General features: G+C 38.6%; 1 protein-coding gene across 2 annotated transcripts in view; it reads left to right on the top strand.

Moving 5' to 3' along the window:
- The first annotated feature begins 748 nt into the window (after window positions 1-748).
- phf24 (PHD finger protein 24) overlaps window positions 749-13,388 on the top strand; it is a 33,129-nt gene continuing 20,489 nt past the window's right edge. Inside the window, exon 1 of one of the 2 annotated variants that reach the window (XM_028025605.1) lies at window positions 749-1,212. The gene's annotated coding sequence lies outside the window, so the exon portion shown is untranslated. The remainder of the gene's footprint in view (window positions 1,213-13,388) is intronic. The other variant, XM_028025606.1, reaches the window with a different exon arrangement.

A 13,388-nucleotide genomic window follows, 5' to 3' on the forward strand; every position in this document is an offset into this window, starting at 1 on the left:
TATTTCAAGGCATTAAGTAAGGTAAGGTAATTTTATTCATATAGCACATTTTCAGCAACAAAGCAATTCAAATTGTGAAGTCAACTTTCTTTTGTTATTTTTGATATGCACAGGATTTTTTATAAAAACTGAAGGTGACATAGTTGCTTGATTTAGCTATAAAATGGCACAGTGCGTGGAAAATACATAATGCATTCCCTTTAAGCATGTCAAGTATAAAAATCTGGAAAGGATTAAGGACATTTTAGGATGTAACATGTGCTTTTGCACAGGAGGATTTTTGTTTCTTTGACGTTTTGAGTGAGAATGACAACACATGGGGCTGTTCTGATGTACCAGACACAAAAGAGAATCGCTAAAGAATAAAAACATTCTGTTTCTGAAAGCAGCAATGTTCCAGAAGATTGATCAGTTATGTGCATGATGCCTCTCTGTTCTAAATTATCTCCACAGGGTTCCAAAAACGCTGCAGCCCACTCTCTGATCCATCTATGCATAAAACGTGACTAAAATGAGATCCAAACCTTTAAGCTGCACACTCATTCTTAAACTGACTCTCTGTACTAAGCTTCCCGTGTATGTGTGTGATAATTGGCTGGTCCGGAAGCCCCTGGCCCGACGTCATGCCCCCCAGAGGTTCCGACCAATCAAGAATATCCGGCCCAAAACCTGACGAACCCTCACACAAGTTATTAACCTGACTGATAGCCACTAATTCACATCAGGATCTCTCTGTGGAAACTGGAGGAAGTGTAAATATGAAGGTCATAAATCTGGCATTTAACTGCGAGTCTGAACTAAGCACTCTTCAAGCCTGACCTGAACGGCAGCTGCTGTCCGTCTCCTCTTAGATGGTGAGGGAGTAGCTTAGGAAGGAGGGCGGAGAAGAAAAGAGAAGAGAGGAGAGAAGAGAAGGTGGTGGTGGTGGGGGGGGGGGTGAGGAGAAGATTTCAGCACCGGAGCTGTTCACGGCTGGCTTGGACAAGACTGTTCTTTCTGCTTCCCACCGTGTGCGCTCTCTTTGCGCGACTCGGGATAATAAACCGCGGCGCTCGTTCATCTCCCCCTGCGGGGCGAACGGCGGCGGGCGACGGAGAGACGCACGTACTTCATTCGAGCCAAGTCTTTGCCATGCTGAGCGGCCGGGATTGAGACAGGGAAGGTTAAAGTCTCCAATAAGTCACGGTGAAGAGCGACACATCCCGTTTACTGGTGAGTTACCGTCACTAAACCCAGCCTCGGTGCAGGCGTCGTGTTATTTCTAATTTTGCATGATGTAAATAAACAGCGAAATTGTTGTCCGCGCTCAGTTTATGTCGCCTACTCTTGCATAGGTGGATTTGCAGGGAAACCTCATCAAATATGCGTGCAGGCAAAGAATATTTAGGTCAGCATCATTATGGGTGTGGATGAATGCGATTGCTGTTAAACTACTATTCCCCTCGCAGCTGCTTGTGTTTCTCTGTAGTAGCACAACAATGGACACAAACTTGATTTTAAAAAAGAAGAAGAGTATATAGATGCCATTAAAGGAAGTAAATATTAAAACACCTAAGGTTTTCAACTACTCTGTATAATATGTAGAATCCATTCAGGGGTTCTGCAACTACTGGCATGCTTGGATGATCTTCCCTGCTGCAGACACCAGTTTAGGCTGCTTTGTCTACTTTTCCCATGACTGTTGCACGGGAGAGTGCTGCTCCCCATTAAGCTCTCCATCAGTCTTGACCACTGGCCCCTCAAAAGTCCACAAACAAGCCGAATGTGTTGTTAACCTTGGAGCAAGTCCTACTTCTCAGCCTGTGACAGATCCCTGCAGCCTGAGCTGCCTCGCTGCTCCATGCTTTTTGTAAAAACTCTCTCAGCCCCTTCGACTGGCACAGGCTCTGTGCCTCGCAGTGTCTGAATGCCAACATGGTGTCTCCTGCTTAACGACGCATTGAGATTTAAATTCCTCCTCCATTCATCCCGTTCTCTCCCTCTCTCTCTCTCTTTTTTTGCTCTGTTGAAAAGCTGAGTTTAAAGCCCCCATATGCATTTGCTGAGCTATGAGCATTTCCTTAGAGTGTCACAGTGGAATGGTGGGATAAGTGGCAGTGAGATGCAGGAAGGGAAGAGTTCCTAAGGTTCTCACGCAAATCAGTATGTTTGCTCTTGGAGCAATCAGGAGTCAGTCGTATTTAGGGAAAAGCAGGAAACCCATACTCATCCATTTGGATCTTAATGTTAAATATTTCTTGCAACAATGCAATTTTTGTCATTCACTATTACAATCCACTTTAAAATCAAGTAGAATCCACCTGTTTAATGCAATCACAATATAAATACAAGTGTTCTGTGAAGACCTCGGAGGTTTGTTAGAGCAGTGGTCCCCAACCCCCAGGCCGCGGACCGGTTCCGGTCCGTGGACATTTGGTACCGGGCATGAAATAATTAAATATTTCCGCTTTATGTATTATTTGAGTCTGGAGGTTCTTTTATTTTGAAAATCCTTTAACCGGATTCTCTCGGTTACGTCTTGCGCGCCAACATTGAGCCCACAAGCAGCAAAATGAGTAAGAAACAGATCAGATGTCTTGACAGGAGAATGGATTTATCCCGGTAGGTGATTCCCACATTCCAAGCCCGCTCTGCATGATATGGCGACCGGCTCGTTAATGAGGCAATGAAGCTTCAAACTGCTTCGCCACGTAGAGACCAAGCGCCCTGTGCATAAGCAACACTTCGGATGTCATTGTCTCCCAGGTGGGTCCGTCTCGTTGCGGAGAAACAAGCTCAGGGCTCCCATTAGTCCTTATCGTGAGTAAAAATGTTCACAAAAGTAAAATGTTCGTTTTTGTGGCGCATTTGTATCTTATTTTGAAGGGATATGTAAAAGTTACCATAGCGACCAGAGTCAGAGAGCGTTAGGGCAGTGGTCGAGACGAGATGAGAGGAGTAGAGCTTGTGAGTCTTAAGTCTGGTTCACACGGCACGATTTAAGGCTTGTCGGCCGATTTTCCAAACTTCTGTGACCACACACGACACCAGCTGATAAAAGTACAACAGGTTCGATTGGTACACACAGCAGGAGCAACACACCACACAAGAACCGATTCCACTCACGAACATCCCGATTCCAGAAGAAAATCCAGTAAAACCCCCAACATACCGTACGTGAATTTAGAATAATCAAACACGGATGACGATGTAGAAGCAATAGTGATAGTTTGTGGTCTCATTTTAAGCGATAAAAGACGTAACAAAAAGAAAAGCCGTTTGATAAAAGACGGCGGGAGCAGCCGCTCTATTTGCTGCACTATGATTTGGAGGTGAGTTATGTTTTTTCATAGTTAACATTTTTAACTGAATAAAATAACCGCATATAATTAACATGTATAAAAATTACCTTTACATATAGTAATAAGCATTTCCACATGTCACCTCTGATGTCCACCGGACTCTCAGTTCCGCCAGGTCAACTGTTTGGGATTCCTCTCAGTTCTTACGTCACTGCGCTTTCTGATTGGCTACCTGTGACATTCAACAATCTGCGATAATCGGACCAAGACAATGTTGAATAGGCCCGGTTTTAGATCGGGCATATTCAACACACCACCACGTAACACACCACACACTGCAGGACGTTGTAGGATTGTCGTAAAAGGAAAATCGGGGCAAAAGAAAAAAAAAAAGGCTTTAGCGGGAACACCAACATGCAGAAGCATAAACTGACGGTTTCTCCCCCCTTCCTCCTCCGGGTCGCAGCAAAATTGCCAAGTCTTGACCTGTCCGTGGTAATAAAAAGGTTGGGGACCACTGTGTTAGAGGACATTAGTAAAGAAATGGCATCATGAAGACCAAGGCTGTGTTTAAATTTAATGCAGCGTTAGCTTATGAATCAATACTAGTGGCCAGATGCCCTAACCCAAATCTTTATTATGTTTTCCACAATGGAAAAGAGTTTCAAGAAGTAATCCATGGTTAAAAGAAAGCCACGAGAAATCTTGCTTAAACCAGAACATTTTGACTCGAGTGCAAAATTTTATGTTGCTACTATGTAACTATGCAACACAAATCTGTAATCAACTTCCAAAAACTGCAAAACAGATGAAATTCTGAGTTTCTTTAAACCGAGGCTAACTAACCTATTTAGAGTTTCATTTAATTAGTAGTAAGTGGAACCTAGATCAACATATTTAATGTATATTTGCTTGATGATGTTAATGATGACGTTTGACAAAATGTAATGCTTATTGCTTGTTTCATAATTGATGAGTTTATGATGTTTTTTATGATCTAAAACACTTTGAGCTGCCTTGTGGCTGAACTATACAAACAAACAAACAAACTTGACTTATGTGCAACATAAAACCCAATGCTACTCCTTCTCCTGGATTGGCTGCCGTTTGCAAAACAGCCAATCATTGCCATTTGTTTTCCTTGCTGCTGATTGGCTGTACCCCCAAGAGTGGAAATAAGGAAGACTGTTTATGCTAGCTTCTGTGATAGCGTCAAGACCATTTCCACTGTATGCATTAATGTATGTTATTTGTGTTTGAACTATCAAAATAGGCAGAAATGTGCTTCTCATGTATTTATAGATTTTAGCTATTTGTGCTCCTAAGACCAAATACTGGACATTCACTGTATATCAAGAAATGGTCATTTGTTAGAACATACTAAGACTAAATCTAATGTAAAATGTATGGCCAAACTTGCACAGTGATGTTAACAGATCCTCTCCATCAAACTGATGGAGTTTGAGGTATTTTGATGGTTATATAAATATTACAATCTCTCAATACTTATAGCTCCAACTACAGTGAAAGGTGGTTCGGCAAATATTGACTCAGGGGGGCTGAAGCGACAAAAAAGTGAAAAAGATCAAGAGGTATGATTACCTTAGCTGGGAACTGTATTTGTGTTTGATGATTGTAGCTGGCTCAGATCTGGGTGAACTCGTTAGAGTAATTAGTTCCAGTTCTTTGCTTGCCTGGTTTCTGAGTGAGATCCTCAGCAAGAGGCAGACTCATTCCCACGAAAAAGCATGCACAGTGGTCCGCTCATTTAAAAACTTCCCTGCCTTCTCCAGGACACGGAATGAAAAGGAGGACTGGTTAGGATTCAAATCAGCACATGCCAGTGAGAAACCAGCTTCGGGAACGGAATCATACAGTCAGACAAATGCATACAAACTCCCTCCCCCACAGTATTAGAGAGAGCCAGGTACAGCTTAGCATCCTCTGTACAGTGAAAAATTTATGAAAAGGGAACCAGCATGTAGACTCATGCCAGCCTAATGTAGCTTGAACACAGAGATGCTTTTACTGGAATTTAAATTAAAGACACATAGCTCTATTTATATTTAGCATCCCAAGCTTTAAGAAATTCTCACATGAGCCAAGTAGAGTAGAAAAAAAATAAATAATTTGTTGAGTTCCTAACACGATATTTTCTCAGTGCAGCCAGCTGTAAAGTGTGAACAATAGAACAGTTGTTATTATGAAGGAGTGATAAAGCTAAGAAAATATAGAACTGGAAATAAAAACAGAGATACAAAGTTTATATAAAACTGGCCTACGCATGAGCAAACAAACCAATTGCCTAAATGCCAACAGTTTAATAGGCCTTTATTGTACTTTTGTAAAATTTATCAAAGTGTTTTAGATACAGTACCATCCACTCTTTGACTCAAATAAAAAAAGTAAAAGTAAATCTGTATTTTATTGCAGTAGCTTAATGTCTCTGTAAAAAAGTGAAGCATCAGACATCAAATTTTAAAAAATCCTTTTAAAAAAAAAAGAAAACATGTCTTTTCAAAATAAAAAATAAAAATCTGATCATGATCAATTTCAACAATTCAATAGAAAAAAACTTCATGTTTTTATAAATGTCTTTAGTTAGCACATCTTTGGTCTGAGGCTGAGCTGACCACTGGATAATGGTGTTGCATCTTTTAGATAGATGGGACTCTGCAGTGACCAGTACAGACCCTTTTTTACTTTAGGATCAGAATAGTTATTAAACAGAAACTTATATTGTTGAAGTAATCCCAGTTTGGTACCTAACTCTACAATTTTGGATTTCAGTTTGATTGTTCAACTCTGAGATTCTGTCTGCATTTTTCCTGTTGCGGAAATCCTAGTGCCATATCCTGAAGAATTCTGCAATGACTGTCTTGGATCTTCTGCTTAGTAACACAAAGTTTTCTCTTTACCTTGGTTTTATTCAGTTTTATGAAGGACTTTACATAGAGATCAATTTCTCTTTGTCATTCCTCAAAATTGAAAACACATGAGAACATACCAGTAAACTATGGGATGGTAAGAAACCTAGGAAAGTCTCCAAACTGAACTCCAACAAACTGCAGTAAAACTTTGTTTAGCTCTGTCCTGTTTCCAGCTTCTCTGTCTGTGACGAAAAAAGCATCTCCCCAGCATGATTGTGCCACCGCCATAATTCACTGTGGGGATAATATGTTTCGAGGTGATGTGTAGAGGACAGCAGAGGAGGGAATACTAATGCTGACTTTGGAGTGCCCTTTTTTGTCCTTAACTTAGAAAAAAAGAGCAATATCATTCTGCAAAAAATAGCCTGAGGTAGAATTCAAAATTATTAGAGCCTCAATGTCATTGAACCCTCAGTCAATTTACTGTTGGTGCTGTTAACTGTCACAGCATGAGACAAGTGTGCTTGTCTGAGATAATTTCGATGAAGTCACCAGATTATGAAAGAAAGCATTCAAAAACGCAAAAAGCACTTCCAGAGATTTGAAGAAGAATGCTGTGGAACCAACTTCTTAAATTGTTCCTATTTATATGAATGCCCTCATGAGAGTCATCAGCTTTCAAGCGCCAGCAGACAGTCTCGGACGTCTGCTGATTTTAATAAAGAGCATTTATAGACGGTAAAATTTCAATAATCCTCCAGTGTCTTCTGTAGAAAAACATAAGGTTTCAGTGAAAAGGGTAAAAAAAAAGGAAAAATGTTTTCTCAAAATGCATAAGAACATGCTGAACAGGTTGTGAAAAATAAGTCAACTGTAGATTTCCCTCAACATTTTCAGAATACTCAGCTGAATTGCACGATAGCAGTAGAAAAAACATTTCTTCAGCCATGTATGTCAGGTTGTGCCCCAAGCAGCGGCCCAGTTTTCCCTCTCTTTATCCAGATCTTTTTTTATCCGGGGGCATTTAAATCATTCACGTTGGTCTTGGAGGGAAAGCAAAGATGGCAGAGGCAGCTGTTTCTGCAGGAGCCTGGTGATCGCCGTGCCTCGAGGATCTTTATCCCTTCCTTCTCTGCTCGCATCGCCCATCGGATGTAATGCAGAAGCTAAATCAGAGAGACTGCTGAAACTGCTAGAATACTTTCTGAAACAGGTACTACATAAAGTGAAACGGGGGGGGGGAAGACAATCTGTGCAAAACTGTTGTGATAGGTAAGCAAGTTTTGGCAGATGGAGAAACAAATTGGCTGTAAATAAGAGGCTGTAAAAGCAATGCTACTAAAACTGTAATTTTAGGTGGAGTCATAGCAAGCTAGAAATCTTTCAAATAAAAGTTTATTTCTTATTCCTAATTTAGTCTTCTTGTGTTTCAAGCATTGGACACATACAGTATACATGAGAAAAAAACTCTGCATACTGATCCAGAAATACTCGATATAATGGTTTTATTAAATTAAATCTTTAGTGAATATCATCACTGGGAACATTATTATTGTTACTGATCACATTATTTAAAACAACAGAAGCAATTCAATTAGAGCGTTAGAAAGAACCAAAGGTTCTGCTGCAAGTTATGGATGAGCTTTTCTTTTTTCACTTCTTTGATCGACTACGGCACATCTGAACCTGTCAGCCATCACCAATTTCTCACACTGCTCTGGTTTGATATTGCTCTTTTCTTATAGTCTGTTTCATATTTTCAACTCCACTGAGGGTTTTAAACCCATCTCTTTCTTCACCAGAAATCTTCCAGAGGAGCGGGTCAAATCAGGACTCGATGCTTGTCATTTCATTACTTCAGTAAAATGGCTTTGAGGCTGGACACTGATCAGTTCTGCAGTGTGACACAGAATGCTGGCCACCATTAAAAATTGGTTAATTAGGAAACAGTTTCCACAAGGGAACAGAATGTTACTAAGATTTTTTGAGTTTTGTTTTTTTTCTTCATTCTGCTGTGTAAATAATAACACATGGCTTTGCACATGGTCTGGTTTCAGTCTCATCCCACTTCGAAACTAAGCTAGAGAAAAGGGCTTGATAGTTTTGTTTTAGCTGATAGCATATAAATGAAAATGTTATCTTTTCTAATAATTTAGGATGTGGTAAAAGTATTCTCACATATTTCCAGATTTTGACAATCACAAACTGATCTATTTGAAAATTGTTTACACCAATACCCCTAAATAAAATCCAGTGCAACCAGCTAGCCTAAAAAGTTGCATCATTTTTACATGGAAGATTAACCAAGAAACACCAAGAAGACCAAAGAACACAGTCACTAACAAGAAAGGATGAATCGTAAAATTTGACAACAGGCCTATGGCAACTGTAAGAACTTCAGAAATCCATGGCTGAGGTGGAAAAGTATTTTGACAAAACAGATACTAGTTGAACACTTCTCAAATCTAACAGAATGACAGAAAAAGGTAAGAAAAAAGGCAAAGGTGTTATTGGCGTTTCCTATAAGGACTAGTAATCATGTAGAAGAAAAGTCTCTGGTAAGAGGGGACTAAAGTGGAATTTTTTGGTCAATAAGCAAACTGCTGTTTGTGGATGGAAACTAATAATGCACTTAGCCATGAAGACATAATTTACACCTTGAAAGGTGCTGGAAGCATCTGCTCTAAGGATAATCATGAGACTGGAAATCTGAAACGGGGAAGTTGAAAGAGACAGGATGGATGAAGCTAGGAAAATCAGAGGTTCACCTTGCAGGAAGACAAATATGCAACTAGAACTACAGTGGTGGGGTCTAAATGCAAACACAACACACACAAAACATAAATAAACATAAAACACGTATCTCTCTTCTCCATATCGATACAATATTTTGTGTTACTACATCACATAAAATCCTAAAAAGATGCCAACTTTGTAAGTCAATACTGTTTTGAGAGCAGAAAATGTATTACACACTGACAGAGATGGAGCCTGAAAACATGACTCATGTGTTTCATGACATTGTTACATTAAGAGTGATGCTGGAAGTCTTTTACCACTTACTCATTCTGCACTTCTATACCTCTATATTTCCAGAAGCTTCGAAAGACAGAAGCCTAGAAATTTTGCTCGATCCATTTTTTTTATTTCCAGAGGCAAAAAAGCGTGGAATGATACTGAGATATTACATCTTCATAAGCACAAAATGCTTTGAGAGAGGGGGCTTTCAGAGTTATAAGAAATGTATGCAGGCAGCGCAGCATTGATGAGCATGTTCATGTAACCTCTTGTTCTTATTGTCTGACTTGAAATGTCACGCACATGAGCGATATTCCCTGGAGACGTGGATGTCCTGAGAAATGTTCTCCCAAACAGAAATTACAGGAACATGTCTGTTACTCAAGCTCAAGTTGTCTGAGAGCTTGTCCGTAACTGAGAATGCTCAGCCTCCTAATCAGTCTGGAGCAGACGTTCAGACTCCCCTAAGACACTGTAAACCAAGTTATACCCTTTACCCTATGAGCAAAATCTAAATATTTCTGCCAGCGAAACTGTGCTTCAGCCTTATCTCTGTGAAACCATTTTTTTTGTCTGAACTTGATGTAATTTATGTAAAAAGGATGGTATCATCTTTACAAAATGAAGAACCAATATATCTTGAAAAGATGAAAAGGAGTACTTTTTTTATTATTAAAGTTTAACTCATATTTCCATCCAAATTTAATATACACAAAGACTGAATAAGTCAAAGACACCCTTTACATTTTCATTTAAAAAAAACAAAAAAACAGTGAATTATTTAGAGTACATCCACACAGATCAACTAAACTATAACTTCACTAGGTGAAATGCATGAAATTGATTATTTCTATGTTATGGCGCCTATTTTATGTGTGTGTGTGTGTGTGTCTGGCTTGCCAGATTAATGCTCTCCTTATGTGTTTCCATTTTTCAAATATTGATTGAACGATGCTGCTTGAGATGTTAAAAACATGGGCTGTTGTTACAAACCTAATAACTGCGAAATAATTTCCTTGCTGGGATGAATAAAGTAATTCTATTCTATTCTATTCTATTCTATTCTAATCTAATCCTTCCTTGAACATCTCGTAACTTTAACCCTGGCTTCCCTGGTTTGTTGTTTGTTGGTTTACAATGATGTCTGTTCAGTAGTTTTCTCTCAAACACCTTTAAGGCTGTCTTCATAGAACATCTCTATAAATACTGAGATTCTAATTACAGGGAGAGAAAAGAGGTATATTTTTTTCAGAACTAAATGAATTAAATCAATGCTTTCCTCTAAACAAGTCATGTTGACTTTACATTGATGCCCAACTCAAATTTTTATCTCAAGTATATTTTTAGAGTATTTTTACAGAAAAAGAAGCCAGATCTATATTTATTTGTTCTTCAAAAGCTTTTCAGTTTAGTAACCCAATGTCAAGCTGTCAGTGATGAGAAAAAAACAAAAAAACATCACATGTCTCTCTGGAGAGTGTGACGTTTCATGCAGGTACTGAGCAGCACAAACGTTGACAGTAAGGCGCAAACGAAAAAAAAACAAACTATTTTGATCAGTTTGACAGGCTGGTGGTCAGAAGCTTTGGTATCTGAAGTTGCAAATGGCAGGTTGTGCAGCGCCATCTGATGCATTTAGGTATCACAGTCAGGTACTGACCCACTTATGTCAGCTACAGCTTGTACACTGCGTTGAAAGGAAGCCCGAAAACAAAGGGACAATATTTAAAATTCATAAGTCAAACTAAAAAATGACAAGGTCCTGTGGAGAGTTTATTTTCTTTTCCCATGGCATCTTATAACTGCTCAGTAAAGGCAATACAGAAGCAGATTTTTAAAGGGTCCTGTCTTCTTTCATCTGTCTGCTTTTAATTTTAAAATACCAATATTTTTGTTGTTAAAAATAATAATATGAACATTAAAATTACATTTTTGACAATATTTAGGGACAGCCTAATGTTCCTTGAGAACCCTTCTTGCACTTAGAACTGGTTAGTTTAAAACCACAGTACTGTGTCACGTTGGGGTTTTATGTCACAGATAATGTAGGGAATACTTTTAAAATGGGAGGGGAATAACACGATTTGTAACATTTTGCCATAAAAAATATGAATATTGTGGGATGTATATTTACAACCCCTTTACTCTGAAAATACTAAATGAAAATCAGTCCATCCAGTAAATTGAGTTCAAAATAAAGGTGTCAGAGGTTTGTTGGGGAATATTAGAATAGAATCGAAAATATGAATATTTATTCATGTTCTGTCTATTGAGAGCATGTGCAATCACACAAAGGTAAAACAAATGATGAAAATACAAATACGTTACTGTACAGTACAGTAAGGGCAGGTTTACAACATAAGAAAAAAAACAAAAATGCAGCTGAGTAGGTTAATTCAGAGAAGAAAATTTATATAAAATGTCCTTCTTAGACAATATCCTGAATTCTAAACTTCTCATGGAGCAGTGTTCAATCCATCATCTAAAATAACTGGATCGACTATGTAATAAGTGTTGCCCTACAATGACATGCCCATCTGAACCAGTAAACTTTAGGAATTTCACAATTTTATATGATTATATTTCAGAAATCAAAATGGTAATTAATTTCACATATGTTGTATATGGAGTGGTATTTGTCCAAGTATTATTTTCCTTGGTTCAAAGGGTACCAGGTGTCGTGGATTTAACCTCTTTTGTTAAATCCGCAGATGATGTGCCACACTTAATGTATTCTGTTCTATCTTTTACTCAAAATAGAATAATGAAATAACTTTATGGTAACAGAGTGTTGATTTTTGTTAGTTGAGTCAGAATTGTCCATTTGAGTTTGTGGGCTGAGGCAGGAGATGATCCATTTGGCCCTCATGCAAAACACCATGTATCTTAGAAAAATAACACCTCACACGTTTCCCTAAACACACCATTCTTAGAATGAATGGTGGCAGTGGAAGCATCATGCTTTTTTGTCAGTAGGTTCTTGGTTTCTAGTAACCAACAGGAAACTGAATAAAGGGCGAACAGAAAATCTGTTGAGTGTTGCTAAAGAGCTGACACAATGGAATTCAAAACACAAACAGAGCTACAATGGAACTGCTCATTCATCACAGCATATTCAGGTATTAGAACAGCCTAGCTAAAGGCAAGTCACAAAATTGATTGGAATCTTTGACAGACTTTGATGTTCAAAGATATTCTCCATCCATTTTATTTGAAGTCAAATGGTTTTTTTGTTTGTTTGTTTTTTTGCAAAAATAGTCAAAAGTTATAATTATCTGCTATTCTGTGTTAGTCAATTGCATAGAATTTAAATAGCATGTTGGTTTTTGTGATTGTATTGTGATAAATGTGTAAAAGTTCATGATGTGTGTATATTTTTTCAAGGCACTGTATGAACCCGATCAAACAGATTCTGTTTTCTATTGGCTCTGATGTTGGGTGCCTTAGGGGGTGTAATAGCACTGGATTTATTATTATTGTTCCTTATTCCTCCCTCATTGCATGTGAGCCCTATTGACTTTGCTGGCTATTAAGGAACAATTTGTTTTCTGTTTATTATCTCATTTAAAATGGAGCAGCCCATTAGCTGCACTGAACAATAACAGAGGATCCAGCTGAGGATCCAGCTGTGGTAGCAGCGTTAGTGTGATATATCAGCCTTGGCTTGCTCGTTTTAGGCCTCACCCTCTAGCATCTCTCAGCTTTTAAGCTTGTTGTTTTGGTACTGGGCGGTAACAGCAGCAATTCAAAGCCTTCCTTTTTTATCCCTGGTGTCTAATGACTGTCTCTGTTCGATGCCTATGTGAGCACTTCACTGAACTAAAGTGCGAGGGCCAGGTCAGTGAATAATTAAGTTCCTGTAATAGTCACCTGTGCCATTATGTGCTGCGAATGCCGCAACATCTCTTTTTCAAGTTCAGCTATGAACCTTTGCAGTGAAATCTTTAAGTATTCATGTGTTAATTTGTGTCTTTACCTATTGGTTGTCCTATTGAGGATTATTTGTGATAGAGAACTGTGTGGAAACGTGATGGTAGACATTGCTTAGAAAGGAAAATAAAATTGTAAAGAGGCTTGAAATAATCGTTTATACTGAAACCTCTTCATGAGTCATCATTGTTTACTCTCATCACACATAAGACCCACTCATAGCTGAGGGCTTTTGGTTCAAACCACTTGGGAATGGTCCCAAGCAACTTTCCCAGGAATAAATTTTAAG

Source organism: Xiphophorus couchianus, chromosome 8 (assembly GCF_001444195.1).
Source record: "Xiphophorus couchianus chromosome 8, X_couchianus-1.0, whole genome shotgun sequence".
Classification (NCBI taxonomy): domain Eukaryota; kingdom Metazoa; phylum Chordata; class Actinopteri; order Cyprinodontiformes; family Poeciliidae; genus Xiphophorus; species Xiphophorus couchianus.